This window comes from Lepidochelys kempii, chromosome 4 (genome assembly GCF_965140285.1).
Source record: "Lepidochelys kempii isolate rLepKem1 chromosome 4, rLepKem1.hap1, whole genome shotgun sequence".
Classification (NCBI taxonomy): domain Eukaryota; kingdom Metazoa; phylum Chordata; order Testudines; family Cheloniidae; genus Lepidochelys; species Lepidochelys kempii.
Window position 1 is genome coordinate 51055599 of NC_136383.1, and position 18785 is coordinate 51074383.

The window sequence follows — 18785 nt, forward strand, 5'->3', positions numbered from 1 at the left end:
AATTTCGTAGTGTAGACATACCCTAAGACAAGTTAGATGCACTCAAGTCAGCAGGGCCTGATGAAATTCACCCTAGGGTACTTAAGGAACTAGCTGAAGCAATCACTGAACCATTAGCAGTTATCTCGGAGAACTCTTGGAGAACAGGTAAAGTCCCAGAGGACTGGAAAAGGGCAAACATATAACCTATCTTTAAAAAGAGAAACAGAGCACCTGGGGAATTACAGCCCTGTCTGCTTAATTTTGATGCCTAGGAACATACTGGAACAAATTAAACAATTTGTAAGCACCTAAAGGTCAAGAACAAATCATGCCAAATCAACCTAATTTCCTTCTTTAACAGTGTTACTTCCCTACTGAATAGGGGGAAAGTAACAGCAGATGCAATACATCTTGACAGTCCCTCATGACAGCCTCATAACCAAACCAGGAAAACTTGCTGTAAACAAAATTACTATAAAGTGGGTGCAAAAAGGGACGTATTCCAGGCTGTATTAACAGGAATGTCACCTGTAAGACAAAGGAGGTAACTGTTCCCCTTTACTTAGCACTGATGAGGCTTCAGCTGGAGCAGTATGTCCAGTTTTGGGCATCACACTTTGAGAAAGATGTGGACAAACTGGAGGGATGGGGAGAGAGAGACAGACACCTCCACACCCCTAGAAAAGCATTGAAAAAAGAAAATATGTCCAAACATGACCTATGAAGGAAGGTTTTTAAAAAATGGGTATATTTAGTCTTAAGGAAAGTAGACTGAGCAGGGACCAGATAGCAATCCTCAAATGTGTTAAAAGGCTATTGCGAAGAGGATGCTGATCAATTGTTCTCCATGTCCATGGAGGGCGGGATAAGCGGATTCCTTCCTGATCTGAGGCAAAGGAGATTTTAGTTAAATAGTAGGAAAATTTTCTAACTATAATGCTAGGCACTAGAACAAGTTAACTATCTAAGGAAGCTGTGGAATCCCTATTATTAAAGGTTTTTGTTCCCCATTATGATGCTTCCCGTGGGTACCCAAGATTGCAAGGCACTTTGCTACCACCTGCCCTTAGCATGAAGGAGTCTAACCTGTGCTTGCTGAGGGCCAGCATCCCAAACCCATCAGCCACAGGCAATACAAGAACTCCCCTCCAGAGCTACACAAGCCCCACTTGCTCTCTTCAGGTTAGTGGTAAGCACAGTCCAACCTCCAAGCATTCTCCCCCCCCCCGCCCCCGGGCCACTGCTTCCATAGTAGCAGCTTACCAGTTTCCCTTCAGATGACCACTCTTATGTGTATAGGGAAAACAAGTTTAACTAAGTAGCGATTTCAGACAGCGAACAGAAATACTGGAAACAAAATAAAATCATAACATACATTCTAGAACCTAGATTTAACTAGTTATTGTTTCACAGTATTGCTCAATGTTTTTAAGGCAGGTACGCGGTGATCCTTTTTTCATGAAATACACACACAGAGCTCGTCTCCTCCCTTTGCACCACAATTTACACCCCAAAACCCATTGTCTTTACTTGTAGACTGGATGCCCTCTGCTGTATTATCCCCCCACAGATCTCCTCTTATGTGAATTCACATTCTATCCATTAGCACTAGGCTCTGTAAGACAAATGTATAGTGTCTCACAACATAAAATGACCAGCCAGAGAGTTTACAGCCCCTTGCCTGCCTCCTGATGACTTGTTTTAAATTACACACCTTATGGACACAGTTTTAATTATAGATAGATTACTCCTTAAATATTATCCAAACAGATAAGCTATTACCAACAGGAGAATGGGTTTGTTTGGGGTGAGGGTGGAGGGAGAAAACCTTTTGTAGTGATAAACACCCATTTTTTCATGATTTGTGTGTATAAAAACAAATATCTTCTGTATTTTCCACAGTATGCATCCGATGAAGTAAGCTGTAGCTCACGAAAGCTTATGCTCAAATAAATTGGTTAGTCTCTAATGTGCCATAAGTACCCCTTTTCTTTTAGCTCTTGTTAGAGACCTTGCTTGCCAAACTATTATATACATCTCTGTAAACCCTTATGCCAGGGGATCTCTGTCAACCCTTACGTATCCCTTATACCACTGCCAGGTGGCATCAAGGGGGTCCCTAGATCACACCAACGTAGGCACTTATAGACTATGATCAAGTCATCTTTTATCCTCCTCTTTCTCACACTACATAGACTGAGCTCCTTGAGTCTATCACAAAGACATTTTCAAATCCTTTAATCATTCTCATGCATCTTCTCTGAACTCCTTCCAATTTATCAACATCCTTCTTGAGTTGCAGACACCAGAACAGGACACAGTATTGTAGCAGCAGTCACACCAGTGTCAAATATTCTACCCCTACTTGATGCTCTCATTTAGGCATCTAAAAATCACATTACTCTTTTCACCACAACACAAGTTCAGCCGATAGTCCACCATTCAAAAGTCCTTTTCAAACTCACTGCTTCCCATAATAGAAGACCCCCATCTCATCCTACAAGTATGGCATATATTCTTTGTTCCTTGAGAAAAGACTAATAATTTGGCCATATTAAAATGCACATTGTTAGCTTGTGCCCAGCTTACCAAATGATCCAGATCACTGTAACAGTAGCTGTCCTCTTTGCTATTTACCGTTGCTCAAGCCTTAGGTCATCTCCAAACTTTATCAGTGATTTTATATTCTCATTGACAAAAGTGTTAAATAGCATAGGGCCAAGAACCAGTCCTTGTGGGACCCCACTGGAAACATCTTCTTCGATGACACCTCCCCATTTACAACTACCTATTGAGACCTATCTCATGGGTGACTGCTGTAACTTTAAACTTCAGTCACCTAAAGGATCAGTCCTCTGTTTCTTTATAGCTATGGAACAGGAGTAGGGCAGCACGACTGTTTTCTGCACAACCTCATACCACCACCTTTTTAGTTTTCCAGTGGAGGTCTCACCACATTTGTCTTCCTCACAGTAATTTATTCTACCAGTTGACGTACGTTAGTTATGGAGTTAATAGAGCTTCCATCTTCGATTCTTCTTTGAAAAGGTAGTATTTAGCCTAGGTCCTTACTTTGTCCACAGCCAAGAAACCACTTATACAAGTCTATTTCTCTCCCTTATTTTTGCCTTAAATCTAGACATCTTTAAGAACACAGTTTAATGCTTTGGTCCAGTGATACTACACTTTAATGACACCTGAAGATTGGAGAAAGTCAGATCTTATTCTTTCTTCATGGGAATCTTTTTAAAACAAGCATTTTTTAAAAAAAGTCTCAGTAGATCGAACGAAATATGCCAAGTCAGAAAAACTCCCAATAAAATCCTCAAAGCCTTAGGTTGCATACCATACAGCTTTGTTCAATTATATTTGCAATTCCTTCAAACGCTACAAGAGCGACATTCCTTCCTCAGCTGAGAAGTCTTTGGTTCTTTCCGTTTCATTTGATATAAACTAATCAAGCAAATAAAATTAAGGTTATAAAAATAAAGTTCTCAGATTTTAAACTTGTGTTTGATATTTCTTCCCTTCCCAGGAATGTATTTTTCTTGCTAATTCCAATAAGTAGAATCCAGATCAGCACATGCCCATGTATGAGAAACAGAAGATTTCTTACTTGCTATTTCTATTTCTCACAATGGAGGATATCCACTGGTCTGCACAGACTCTCCACACATATAATATATAATATAGAATTAACACTTCCATAATCTACAAAGGTATTATGTTTTGTGCAGTTTCAGTTTTGGAAGTCATCTCCTGTGAAGAGACTGTAGTACTACAGGAGAAAGGAAAAATTCTACAGCCTAAACTGCCTCCACTAAGGTGGCATGAGCAGGAATAAACCGTGAGTATCATCCAGACCCTCTTTATTACAAGAAATAAAGTTATAGGTAAGGAAATTAATTTCTCTCCTCTTTTAAAAAACCCTACTCTTTAAATTGTCTTGAGAGATTGTTGTGAGGCACCTCCTCAGACTATTCCAGTCCAGATCCACGAAGATCCCCTTTTTCTGTCGAAGGTAAAGAGACCATGAGAAAAAAGTGATGTTATTTTTCCAACTCTTCTTAGATCTTCTGCCCACTCTTCTCTTTTTGGGAGTGGAGATTTAGGAGATGGGAGAAGAAAAAGTGAGAGGAATTTCAAAAACCATCCTCATAACTCTACTTAAGATAGAGACGGCTTTGTGTGGTAATCGCTCCTGTCATCATATAATCATTGGATGACCCAATCAATAAGTAAGAGTATACTAATATAAGAGAGGTCTCCAATAGTATCCAGGGATTATGATACCCAAATCAGACCAGTTTCTTTGCCTTTATAATACAAACTCATTTAACCACTTTACAAAAAGTACAAAGTTTGTTCTGTAAAGCCTCCAAGACATTACAGCGCTTGCCTTTTGCATTCCCAGTGTCACCAACCCCTGTATGCTAGTCATTAACAGGGATTCTGCTGAGAAGAGATTAATAGTAATCTCCTAAATCCACCTTTTACCTCAAGTCCCCAACTGTCATCTGTGGGAGGTATGGTGAGAAGAAGAGTTCCATTCATGGCTTCTCATAATTGTTTGAGATGTGACTGTTCTTTTTTAAGATGTCTTTTGGAGTTTTGGGGGAGGTGTTTCTGAAGCTGTATACAATATATTTAGATTGCAGTAGCACCCACAAGATGTATTAAACCAAAACACTGAGGAAAACAGTTTCTGTACCACAAAGAACATACATTTATAAATCTGTGGAGCAGTCTCGGATTTTCTAGATTTAACCTGCATTTCTATATTCCTGTCAACCACAGTGCAGTGACAAGTCTGATGTTAGAAGAACTTGAAATTATGATTTTCTTTGTAATTTCTATAGGTAAGTGCTATCCATCTGCCCTAAAGATTAAATCTTGTAGAGAAAAGCGATACAGGCAAGGCCTAAAAGGGCCAGAAGACTGGGGGAAAGCTTCTAAGAGAGTAGTGGCAGAACTTTCATTCAAGACAATGTTTTGGTTGACAGTTCTGTTCCAGCTGACTCCAGAGTGGGAATGACACAATCCTATCACTGAGAATGGTGGGAAATACTTTAGCCTTATACAGTGTTCCAGTATGCTTTAAAAGAATTAGTTGTCACTGTAAACATAAAAAGATTTCCTCTAAACAAATGAAAGGAGATATCCCCAATGCTAATCATACAGAAGACTCTCCTTTCCACATGCAAGCAGCTTAATGAATTGTTGCACATGCTACCTCTCTCTCCTGCAATTTGTTACTACACTTATAGTCTCTTTTCCTAAGGTTATTATGCAGAAAGCAATACAATGTTTGGCACCTCATAGAAGAAGAAATATAATATCTACTGCAAAGAGTTTACAAGCTAGTGTCTGACATTAGCCAAAGAGAAAACCAAGACAGCCAGGGAGAAGCATAGGGAAAAGAGGAAGAACGAGGCATCATCCATATGATTATGCAATTATTCAGCAAGACTAGTGCAGAATACAAGGAAGATAAGCCACTCAGCCAAATACAAAAATATGTGACTTATTTAGCTAGTCTCTTGCAGGCATTGCAGAAGAACTGGATCCAGCTCAAGAAGAGCATTCCAGATCTAAGGGAGGACGTAGAAGCAACTGAAGGCATGTCTACATTACAAAATTAGGTCGATTTTATAGAAGTCAATCTTTAGTAAGCGATTTTATACAGTCGATCATGCGTATCCCCACTAAGCACATTAGGTCGATGGAGTGTGTCCTCAATACTGTGGCTAGCATAGGCTCACGGAATGGTGCACTGTGGGTAGCTATCCCACAGTCCCCACTACTCATTGGAATTCTGGGTTAAGATCCCAATGCCTGATAGGGCAAAAACATTGTCACGGGTGGTTTGGGGGTACGTCATCAGTCTCCCCTCCCTCCATAAAAGCAATAGCAAACAATCATTTCACGTCTTTATTCCTGGGTTATCTGTGCAGATGCCATAGCATGGAGCTCACTCAGCTGCACACTGATTGCGAGCATTGTAAACACCTCTTACATTATTCTGCAGTATGTGCAGAGCCTGGCTAGGAGTCGCCAGCACAAGGAAGATTGTGAGGAAAGGGACACAGATGTTCCTGAAAGCATGGGAGGTGGCAATTGGGATATCATGGTGGCATTAGAGCATGCTGATACAATGGAACGCTGATTCTGGGCCCGACAAACAAGCACAGACTGGTGGGACCCACATAGTATTGCGGGTATAGAGTGATTCCCAGTGGCTGTGAAACTTTTGCATGCATAAGGCCACTTTCATGGAATTTTGTGAGTTGCCTTTCCTCACCCCAAAGCGCAGGAATACCAAGATGAGAGCTGCCCTGACAGTTGAGAAGCAAGTGTCGATAGCCCTGTGGAAGCTTGCAATGCATGACTGCTACCAGTCAGCCGGGAATCAATTCAGAGTGGGCAAGTCTACCGTGGGGGCTGCTGCAATCCAAGTAGCCAGGGCAATCAATATCCTTCTGCTAAGAAGGTAGTAACTGGGAAATGTGCAGGTCATAGTGGATGGCTTTGCTGCAATGTGGTTCCTAACTGTGGTGGGGCAATAGAACATATATCCCTATCTTGGCCCTAGAGCACCTTGTCAACCAGTACATAAACCGTAACGGGTACTTCTCAAGGGTGCTGCAAGCACTGGAGGATCACAAGGTTCCATTTCACAGACATCAATGTTGGATGGTTGGGAAAGGTGCATGACGCTCTCATCTTTCGGAGCTCCAGGCTGTTCTGAAAGCAGCAAGGGACTTTCTTCCCAGACCAGAAAATTATTGTTGGGGATGGTGAAATGCCAATAGTTATCCTTAGGGACCCAGCTTATCCCTTGCTCCCACAGCTCATGAAGCCATACATAGGCAGCCTGGACAGCAATAAGAAGTTCAACTATAGGCTGAGCAAGTGCAGAATGGTGATAGAATGTGCCTTGGGATGTTTATAGGGGCACTGGCGCTGTCTGCGGACGTTATACCTCAGTGAATGCAATATTTGCATTGTTATTGCTATTTGCTCCATAATATCTGTGAGAGTAAGGGGGAAGATGTGGGGGGGGGGTTGAGGCAAATCGGCTAGTGGCCAATTTTGAACAGCCAGGGCAGGGCAATTAGAAGAGCACACCGAGGCATGCTGTGCATCAGAGAGGCTTTGAAAAATAGTTTCATGACTGACTAGGTTATGGTGCGGCAGTTGTGTCCTTAATGTAAACCCAACCACTTCAGTGAATGTACTTTGCTGTAATCCAATCCCCCTCCCTTTGGCCACAGCTGGCATAGGAAATAAAGTCCCTATTGTTCTGAATCCATCCATTCTTTATTAAAACAAACTTTGGGATCACTGACAAAACTGAGTAGTAAAAAGGTAGCCTGGATGTACAAAGGGTTTGATAATGGGATGGGGGAGGAGGGAAGGACAAGGCCACATTGTAGCCACACTACAAATCAAAGCTATTTGAATGACGGCCTTCTGTTGCTTGTGCCATCCCCTGGAGTTGAGTGGCAGGGTTCCCGGAGACTTCCCCCCGCCCCACATTCTTAGGCGTCCAGCTGAGGAGGATATGGAACTTGGCGAGGAGGGCAGGCGGTTACACACTAGATGCAGCAGGTGTCCGCACTCTAGTTGCCTTTCCTACAGATCCACCAGACGCCTCATCATGTCCATGTGCTCCCCCATTAGCCTCAGCATCTCCTCCTGCATGTTCCGATCATGCTCACTGAATGCTTTCCTGGCCTCTACCACTGAATGCCTCCAGCATTCAGCTGTGCCCTATCAGTGTGGGAGGACTGCATGAGCTCAGAAAACATGTCATCGCGAATGAGTTTTTTTCACCTTCTAATCTGCGATAAACTCAGGGATGGAGTTGATGCAGGGAGCATAGAAATAGTTGCAGCTCCAGCGGGGCTGGGGGGGGGGGGGAGAAAGAGTAGATTTTAAGATATACATGTATGAGACCAAAAGGGAGATTCTTTCACAGTGAATCAAGCAATTCACAGCAGACAGCACGTGTTTTAGGTACAAGGTTGCATTTTGCCTTTTATATTGAGCGCCTGCTGGTATGGTGACACATCACACATGGCTGGGCAACAGAATTCGGTTTCCAGGCAGCCGGGGTAAGCCAAAGGGTACGTGGGGTTGGCTTCTTCCGCGTTCATAACATGTGGGAATGGTTTCAAAGTGCAGCACCTTCCTTTCCCATAGCAACCAATGCTGGTTGGGTTTGCTGTTTAAAAGGAGGGGCTGCAGTTTTGGGGTGGATGTGCAACACACACTTCTCCAGGATGATCCCTTTTAGCCAAGCACAAACAGCCCAGCATGAACAGGGATGAGTAATGTGTCAGGGGAATTTTTGTAAGGGACCAGTAATCCCCTCTGTTTGGTGATCCCTATTTCAACCAGGTGACCGTGAATGATATCACTCTTGAGGCTGACACAGAAAGATAAAGACCGAAAGTTGCATGAATGTGACCAAAACCCAGGACCATTTGCTGCCATGCTTTGTGCTGCAATGATTCCAGACCATCTGCTACTTGCTTGGCGTAGTAAAGTGTCCTACCTTGGAGGACGAAATAAGGCAGCCTTCCCCAGAAACCTTCTGGAAAGGCTTTTAGAGTACCTCCAGGAGAGCTTCATGGAGATGTCCTTGGAGGATTCCTGCTCCATCCCCATATACGTTAACAAATTTTTCTCGTAGCTGTACTGGCCGTGAATACCTCCCAGTTGTTCAGGTCAAACAAAACAATAAAAAACAATTTAACCCCTGTAGTGTCCTTACAAAATGTGCACTTACCAGAGGTGCCTCCTCTGCCTTCAGGGTCCAGGAATAACATGCCCTGGGAGGATATTGGCTCCAGGGTGAGGAAAAGGTCCTGGCTGCTGGGGAGAGCAGATTCTCCTCTTCCACAAAATCCTCACCCGTGTTGCATGAGGCTGCTGCCTTACAGGTGTCCATGGAGAGTGGTGGGGTACTGGTAGGTTCCCCGCTAGCATGGCATGCAGCTGATCACAGAAGCGGCACGTATGGATTCTGACCCGGAGTGACAGTTTACCTCCTTTGTCTTTTGGTAGGCTTCCCTGAGCTCCTTAATTTTCACGCGGCACTGCTGTGTCTCCCTGGTGTATTCTCTGTCCAACATGCCCTGTGTGATTTTGGCATATATATCAGCATTTCTTCTGCTGGATCAGAGTTCTGCCTGCATAGATTCTTCTCCCCATACAGCAATCAGATCCAGTGTCTCCTGTTCGCTCTATGCTGGAGCTCGTTTGCAATTCTGAGACTGCACAGTCACCTGTTCTGCTGAGCTCACCATGCTGACCAAACGGAAATGAAATTCAAAAGTTCCCAGTGCTTCTTCTGTGTACCTGGCTAGTGCATTGGAGTCAAAAGTGCTGTCCAGAGCGGTCACATTGGAGCACTCTGGGATAGCTCCCGGAGGCCAATACCATTGAATTGCATCTGCACTACCCCAAATTCGACTCATGAAGGTCAATTTTAGCACTACTCCCCTTGTCGGGGAGGAGTAGAGCAGTCGATTTTAAGAGCCCTTTAGGTTGGTTGTGTAGATGCATTCATTATAAAAAAAAAAACGCGACCTAACACGGCTAAATTCGACCTAATCTCATAGCGTAGACCAGGCCTGAGTGGTGACACAGTGGTGGAATACAAAGAAACATGGCAACAGAGTTAGTATCTTTGATGGAATGAAGTGAATAGGGGTGATGTAATAAGAAAGAGGCAAAGTTATGCAGGGCCTTGAAGATTAGTGCAAGTAGTTCAAACTTACTGTGAGGGATAAGGAAAGACAGTGGAGATACTCAGAGAAGGGATATTCATTGAATAAAGTTTGAGGGGAAAATATACTTTGTTTCCTACAACAAGCAAGCTCCAATTCTGGACTTCCCAATGATATCAAGCTGAAAATACAGTTGCAAAGACAGACATTAAAATAGAATTAAAATAGCTTTAGCTATCAGGTCACCCCAAATTACAGATGTTCATTAGATACCCATAAAAGAATGTTATACTGCTTGCCAGTTGCCAAGAAAACACTTGAAGTTCTTTTGAGGGGAAAAAGAAAGTTAGTACAGGTGGCAGCTTTGCTTGCAAAGGAAAAAATGATAGGTTCCTTCAAGTAAGCACCAAGAAAGAGAGAGGTTAGCTTTATGGCTTAGCTATCCCTTTCAAAGACTAAGCAAATCATGCTGTGGATTTGACCAAAAAGAAGTTACCTGGGGTGAAATCCTGGTCCCATTGACTTAAACACTAAGGATGAAATCCTGGCCTCATTGATTACTTTGATACTGACCTGCTGTGTGGCATTGGGCAAGTCACTTTACATAGACAAGACAGAGCAGATGAGAGGGGAACTGGGCATAGAAAGGTAAAGACTAAGCAGTTTGCAGCAAAAAGATTGTATCTTACTGTGTAATTTGTACTGTGCCAAGTGCCCTCTGGCTCCAGTCTGGGCTGGGGCCTCTAGGCACTACTGGAATACAAGTTACACAAGACAGATCAGGAAGGTTTTGGAGCAGATTTAAGACAAAAACCCAAGTTAGTGATTTATTCAGGAACACCAATACAACATTGTGTTGAACATGCCAGTATATTACAAGTTATTACAGCAGCACCAGAAGCCCCAGTCAGAATCCAGATCTCCTTCTGCTAAGCACTGTACAGACACATACAAAGATGATCCCTGCCCCATAAAGATTTTTAATCTACACTGTAGCAATTTCCACTATCATTTCAAACCTGGGACAATTATCGTTTTATATATTTCTTAACTCTACTAGCAGATTAGATTTCTTTGGGGATCTATTTTCCCCTAACCTAGTGGGGACCACTTTAAAAAACAGACTACCAATATACAAAAGAATGTACATAGTACCTATTTCTTTCTGATCACCTTTAAAGCCTGCTACTCAATGCAAGAGAGAATCAGAGAGAGAACTCTTTGTCCTGAATACATTTAGATGTACAGGGGTAACAACAACAACAAAAAATGCAGTTTAAACCCTCTGCTGAAAGATCCAATTAACTGAAATGTAGGGTCTCTAATCCCTGACTGGCCCAACACATTTGTAATCGTTAACATTTGTGATGAAGAATTAAGAGTGGGTTTACCCACAGTTAACTTTAGACAGGACAAAATGCATGAGGTGGTCTTTTTCCAAACATTCAAACAAAACAGAGAACACAGTGAAGAGATGGTTATTTGGAAAGTTCCAAAATCATGGTCAGTAAATTTATTGCACATTAAAAGGAACCTGAGTAGGGAGAAGTCTTATTTAAACCACAGCACAGGGAGCAGACATTTCCCCATACTATCTAACCTGCACAATTGAACCCTGACCCAGAGAAGCTTACTTCTAAGGTTAAGAGTATTTTGTTCTCCATGTCTATTCAGTCCTTGGCCTCTGATTGAGGATGCCAACGTTCTTGTGGTTAGGTAACATGATCAAGGACCATCACATTATTTCTCCCAACAGCTATCAAATGCCCTCTTTTTTTTCCCCGATCTCTGTGCAACCTTAATGCATGTGCACAAAGGGGATGGATTATGATACAGTCTTTATTTACACAATCACATTCTAGTTTTTCCACAGAACCCCTGCCTCATTCAGTACACAGAGAATGATTCAGGATTACACAGTCAATGAGGCTGCTGTCAGTAAACCTCCCCCCTCCTCACCCAATCCACCCACCTCATCAGTTGAGGAAGTTGGAAGGTTTGTAGCAAGTGAGGTAGGGGACTGCATGAAGAGAAAGTATGATCTAATGACTGAAGCAGTTGAATACCATCACTGAGAAGTGGATTCTATCCCCGCCTCTACCAAAGAGCTGTTATATGATGAAGGGCAAATTATCTAAACTTGTCACACAATTAGGAGAGGGAAGCAGAGAAGCAGCAGCATTAAGCAACACACTTGTGGGCCCTGGAAGCTGAGAGGCAGAAAGAGAAGAAGAAAGCAGCTGCACACCAGTGAGTCATTCAGCTGGAAGAGAAGAAAACCCTAGAGAGAGGCTATAACACCTAACCACCATGGAGAAACATGGACAGATCCCACAGCTCACATTACTTTCTCATTAAGATACACTCAGCTGAGATAAGCAGTGTTCTGCATACAAAAAGATTGCAAAGAAGAATACTTTGCCATTTTTGAAAGATTCTGTGAGGTGTATAACAGCAGCCATATTGGGCCAGACTAATGGTCTATCTAGCCCAATATCTTGTCTTCCGGTGCCAAATGCTTCAGAGGGAATGAACAGAAAAGGGCAATTAAGTGATCCATCCTCTGTTGTCCAGTCCCAGCTTTTGGCTGTCAGAAGTTTAGGGACAGCCAGAGCATGAGGCTGCATCCCTGTCCATCTTGGCTAATAGCCATTGATGGACCTGTACATCCATAAAGTTCCAGAGAACAAGACAGACCCATTTTTGATTCTCGGGGAAAGCTTTAAATGTATTTAACAAAACGAATTGAACAAGCATTGAAATATGGTGAATTTAAAAAGGTGTATTGCAAAGGTTACAGATTACTCCTGAGGTGCATAGAACAAGATTTACAAGACTTAAAATGAATGAAAAAGAGAGTCAGAATATTATATATAAACTGTGTGATTTGATGAAAACTGGGTCAAAGGGAAGAGGAGGGGAGGGGGGCAGGCGTGGGTGGCATTTTGTTCCTGGGAAGAGAAAGGACCGATGGGAGCCCTGGCAGTCTCCTCCCCAGACTATATCCTCCCTTGGGAATCTCACTGGCAGACCCCATGTACAGAACAGTTCAAGAAGGCGTTTCACATGTGTTTTGACTGAACGCCCAAGAAATAATTGCCCTAAACTGAAATAAGATAAGTCCATACCCCATCCAGCCTAACTTTATGCGCCTGTCCTTAAAACAGGATCCAAAGAGGTAACTGCAGGTCTTCTGATTAGTTTTGTGAGGTCCGACACATTGAAGGTTAACGTGGTTACTTTGGCAACTTTAGCAAAGAAAGCATTTGGTAGAGACACTGGTGCACAGATTTCTCTGGTCAGGGAAAGCACGGTTAAATAGACAGACATGCTCGCTGGGGAGAATAAACAAGTCCTAGCATTGGGGTGATAAAAACTCCCTTTATCTTTAGAGAAAATACAAGCAGAGAGGGATGATCCAGAGGGAACTCAGAAAGTTGGCATGCTGGGTAGTATTCCAACAGCAGTTCTTGTGGGACATTATATTTTGTCTACATCTAAAGTGGTTAATATAGTAACTCACAGCAAGAAGCAATATTGTTCTGTGATCTTAGGAGATAATTGTGCAGAAAAAGCAGCAGCAAAGGGTGGAGGAGATGGCCTCAGCTCAGCAGGAGAAAGCAATGTGCTTTCAGGCGTGGGAGGGGCCGAAGCCAGCTCCAGCATAGCAGAGGAGAGCAACACACCTACAGAGTTAGAGGATGAGGAAGAGGTAACCCCTATAACTGAAGCAGCTTTGCCAGTTGTCAGCTGCTAGGGTTTTGCAGATCAATAGACCCCACACTAAAAAGCATCCATGGGTACATCCTTAAGGGGCAGGGAGGGAAAACAGGGAAAGGTGGGGTTTTTTTTTGGCGTTTGTAAGAGAAAGGATGATTATACAGGGAAGTTCCCACAAGCAAAAGTTAAAAGCCATGGGAAACCTTACAAGCAATTGATTGTGCTAACACAATTGTCCTTTTGCCAGTCACTTGGGGGCACAGGATAAAAATTTTTACTGGCCAGGGATACAGAATTAGAGATATTGCAGATTTAGTGACTTATGTCAGATGAGAAAGAGACCTGCAGGACCCCCAGAAGTTCCAGTACGTCCCTTGCCTGTGATACAAGAGGCATTTTTAGGGTAGCAATGGATATTTGGGGCCCTATGTCACATCCTACATCTGAGGAGACAAAGGAACCAAACACTTCATGCTCCATGCATAGGGTCCTGGTCAAAGGGTCTGGGTCAGCCATGCTAGAGAAAGAACAATTGGTGAGAAAGCTACTTTGAGCTAAGTCTGTAGCTTGTTTAGTTAGGTCTCGGGCATCAAAAAGCATATTTTTGTTTGTAACCCATTCTATCTTCAATCACTTAACCTTTGTTTTAATTTTTACTATAATACAACTCTGTGCTGTGTTTGAATTGAAGTGATCGTTAGCTCCAGTTAAAGTGATAACCTGTGCTTGTGTCTTTTACAGGAGCAATGGACCTTAGTTCCCCGAGTATTCCAGGAGAGGGGTGGACTCTTCATGGCAGACAGTTTTGAGGAAATTCAGGAGTTGGGTTATCCTCCAAGTAGTAACTACGGCTGGTGAAGGCCAGGGTGGGGCTGTTGTGTTGTAGGCAGGCTGCTGGGGTCAGAGCACTGGATCAGGGCTCCACAGCATACAGACATTCAGGGAACCACATGCTTGTCTGTGAGCTGGTGGCATCCGAGCTCTGAGCCACAAGCAGCAAAGTATTTAAGACACCCAGGATTACAGGACAGAAAGTGACAAGCCCTTACTAGGCTGGGTTGAACCCCAAAATATTACAGTGCACCAAGGAAGCCCTCCTGTAATAAGAACAGATTTAGTGCAGCTAACATGTAAGATTAACAATATATTCAACATGGATATCTATGTTTAAAGCTACCCACAAATGAAGGCAAGCATATGTTCAGAATCAAGAAGCTATATCCAGCTCAGGTAACACACCCCACAAATCCAGGGCCTACATTTTGACAAAGACCCATCACAGGGTCCTTAAGGAGGGTGCATTCCAGGGCAGTGCAACCCTCCTCCTCAGCCCCCTCCTGGCCCCAGGGATCTGACTGCAGCACAACTTGGCAGCACATGCTCAAGAGCAGCTAAAACCAGAGTCCCAGAGTGTGATTGAGCCTAACCAACAGAAACCAGCCAGTTAGGTGGAATTAGCCACAACTTCCCCAGTCAGGCAGATAAATAGGGGACCTGCTTATTTTTATACTCGCCTTAGCTATACAACTCCTGCTGTCAGTCCCCCGCCCCCATACGGAGCTAATTGCTGTTGTTCTCTCTGGCTGGTCCCACTAGGTCCCAGAGCAGCTCTAGGGAGAGGCGGGCAGGTGCTGCCGGGAAGGGCAGGAAGCTCTCTGCCCCATCCTTGGGGGCGGGGGGCAGTTTGAACGAAGTCAGATGTCAGCTTGGACGCTGGAGCCACTACACTGAAGAGAGGGGGCATAAGACTGAACGCGCTCCCGGGGAACCCCGTGAAGCGCACGCCCAGCAGGGAACGCGCAGCGCCTACAGCTGGCGCTTGGAAGCCTCATGCCACTGACATTCTAACGGTAAAATAACGGCCTCACCCGCGTGCCGAGGGGTCACCGGCGGGGCGGGGCGGGGGGGGGGTCGGCACGGCAGGAGAACGGCCTCCACTCCCGACTTCCTCCGCGCAGCCCCTGCCTGAGGGCCGCCGCGTTCCTGAGCGCCTGCGGAGCCCGGGCCTCCCGCTAACAGTTGACCAAGGGAGCAGCTGCCCCAGCGCCGTCACTCGCCTGCGGAGCGCGAAGCGAGACCCGGGCAGAGCTCCACTCTGGTCCCGCGCGGTGAAGCTCATAACCCCAAGCCTCTACACAGCGAGCAGGACCGGAGGTAGCCCGCCCAGCGTGGCTCAGAGACGTTTAGCCGCACCCGGGAAGACAGTTACCGGCAAGATAGAAGGTCCCGTCCGCCTCGCTCTCCGGTAAAGCCGGGCGGCGTTTCCCAGCGCATCACGTATATTGAACTGCGCGTGCGCTGTTGCACTCTTGGGGATGCTAGCGCTGAAGAGCAGGTGCTGCCGGGCAGCCGGAGCCAATCCGCGCACGCTCTGAACAGATCAAGCGAATCACAACTCGGAACCATCCCGGCGCAACTCACTGGCTGCGGACTCCCCGCCCGAGCCAATCACGGCTCAGTCCGCGGCGGTCAGAGCCCAGCACGTGCCGGCTAAGCCAATCACAATCAGCCCCCAAGGGACTACTCGCGGCGCCGCGCATCAGTTACTGCTCAGTCTACTCCGCTAGATTCAGTGGCCAGTCCCTGCGTGGGAGCTGGGAAACAGTTACCAGTTTGCTGCCGCCCCGCTTCCTGGCCAGGGCAAGGAACTGGGTCTGCGAGCTCAGTCCCCGGGCTTGGCGCGCTTCACCCAGCACAAAGCGTCAGCACCTGCCATGGCTCCCGCGTTAAGGCTGTTCCAATAGCAGGGATTCAACCTCCTGTGCATGGAAAGTACAAGCTGTCCTCCCTCCACTTACAGCGCGTGCACTGGAGAGTGGATTTCTGAAAGGGGACTAGAAAACCCATTCGCCTCTGAGCTACAGAAGAATTACAGGCCGCTGGTTCTTTGAGATCTTTAGCATCTGGCAGTCTTTACAGTCTTACGTTTGGAAGATCAATCCGAACAAACACAGACTCGTCTAACTTTCCATAGAGTTAAAATCAACCGAAATCTTACGGGCAATATTTGAAAGAAGAGGTTGTAATTAAACTAATATTAATGATTGTTGTATCTGATTGATATGATTAGATTACAAATAGGCTAAGGCAGTTTAGTGGGGACATTATGACATCAGAAATAAAGCAACCACCACCATTCTCTACAGCTAATTTTTGTGCAACAACTTTATTGGCTATAATGAGATAAGATCGGTGACATATCTTTTCCTGGACCATATCTGTTGGTGAAAAAGTCAAACTTTTGAGTTAAACAGAGCTCTTCTGGTCTGGGAAAGGTATTCAGTGTCAAAGCTAAATACAAAGTGGAACAGGTAAGGAATGAACATATGTTGCCCAAAATCATTCCAAGGGAAATGGGCATTAACACATGACAAAGGAGGATGAGTGGATTACAGATTGTGGTAATGAGCAGTAAATCCAGCATCTTTATTAAATCCATGATTTTTGGTGTCTAGTAGAGTTCTGAATTTAAGTTCCCAAGCTTGTCTTTTGACGATGTTATGCATGTTTCCTTTAAAAGCAAAGACTGAGGGGTCAGATATGGAGCAATGGTTTTGTGAAGTGTGTTCACTCATAGGTGATATTTTGTTTTTGTCTTACCATTTTTCTGTGTGAGTTCATGAGAGGGCAGAGCAATTGTCTTATTTCATCTACATAGTTGTTACTGGGGCATTTAACACACTGGATGACATAGAGTATACCAGATGTGCTTATAGGCCAGGATTTTGAAAGCTGTGTTGTCAGGGGTTATTGATCATTGTAGCAGTGAAGCAATGTCTGCAGGTTTGCATCAGTTGTTCTGGCTGGGTCTGGTGCTGCTTTGAGTTGGTGTGTGGGGAGGGTCTGATGATGAGGTTGGGGAGCTGTCTGAAGACCAGAAGAGTGGGGTTCAGGAGAAATTCCTTCCAGAATGTGGTTTCCGTCGGCTGTACGTGTTTAATGATTCCTCATAGAGGTTCAAGGAGGGGTGTATAGTCCAGAGGGTTTTTTTCCCCTTGTATTGAAGCAGGTTCTCCTGGGGTATTTAGGTGGATGCAATCTACTTTCTGGTGGAGTGTCCTTGTTTGGTAAAGGTGGGTTTTAAGTGTGTTAAGGTGTGTATTCCTGACTTTCTCCTTGAAGTTTATTCTGTGGTACCTGATGGCCTGGTACTTGCAGATAACTGATTTCTTGGTGCGGTTGGGGTGGTTACTGCACCTGTGATGGTAACTGTGATGATCTGGGAGTTTCTTGTATATAGCTGTCATTGCTGAAGCTGATTATGGTGTTCAGGAAGTTGATGCTGGTGAGGGAGTGTTGCAATGACTCATCTGTATGAGAGACACTGGACACGTTTTCCAGAGTTCTCACTGGTAGATTACTTGACCCGCTGTCACTGCTCTTTGAAGATTTCATAGCTATATTCCATCTTGGGCATGTTTATCTATAAAACTTCTAATAAATGTTAAACTAAAGACATTTCCGGACCACGAAGAAAATTAAAATGGAGTTATGGTTGAGAGTATGTTTCAGTAACTTATGGATAAAAATCACTGTTAAAGTGTTGAAATAGTAGCAGTCTTCATAGAACTTGGAGGGAGAAGCAGTTTTCAGGAGGGAAGCTTCAGGCTGTGTGCATATGGTTTGAGTGATAGCTGCAGTTGTAGCAACTCTGTAACAGTTCTTTTAATAAAGAGAGAGTTTAATTTTAGAAACATATTTTTACCCAGCATGCGGTACTTAAAACAGTAATTAACACTAAAACCAAGCATTATAAACCTGGGAAAATTCAGAGTTAAGATTACACTTAAAAGACATTCCAAAATGTTAAGATAAGAAATCCACAATTATGGAACACAAACAACCTTAATGTTGCCCAGTGGTGATGCCACAAAGGAAGAAAATAGGACAGTGTCTTTAATTTTTTTTTTAAACTAATCTGGGTTCACAAATAGTAAAATGCCTTAAATACTGTAGGCTATTGTATAGTGTCACTGTATGGCATAGTTAAGATTGTTTGGGTGCCTTGGTATATACAACTATGAGCTAGTAGTTAAGGGGATGCTCTTGGGGAAGGAGGCAGGTTTATGAAGCAGCTCTAGAAATTCACATAGGTTATTAAGTCCCATTGTATTGAGACATACTTGAGCTGGATGGAAAACAGAAATCCCTTCCTGCAAAAAAATTTACATTTTTGAAAAAAAAAATTGTCCTGAAATTTTTCCCACAAGGGGATTTCCAGAAAAATTCCATGTCAGGAGAATGGAAGCTGAATGTTTTAGCTTCATAGCTGCATGCTGTGATGATTTGGGGAATCTATCTGTACAATTTATGAATTTTGTGTAGATCAGGAACTCTATGTATTTT

General features: G+C 44.0%; 1 protein-coding gene across 3 annotated transcripts in view; it reads right to left on the minus strand.

Moving 5' to 3' along the window:
• Positions 1–15748, minus strand: part of CLGN (calmegin) — an 89078-nt gene extending 73330 nt beyond the window's left edge. For 2 of the 3 annotated variants that reach the window (XM_073341182.2, XM_073341180.2), the window contains exon 1: positions 15649–15748. The gene's annotated coding sequence lies outside the window, so the exon portion shown is untranslated. Of the gene's footprint in view, positions 1–15496; positions 15611–15648 lie in introns of those variants that run through there. The other variant, XM_073341181.2, reaches the window with a different exon arrangement.
• Between the last annotated feature and the right edge of the window lie 3037 nt (positions 15749–18785).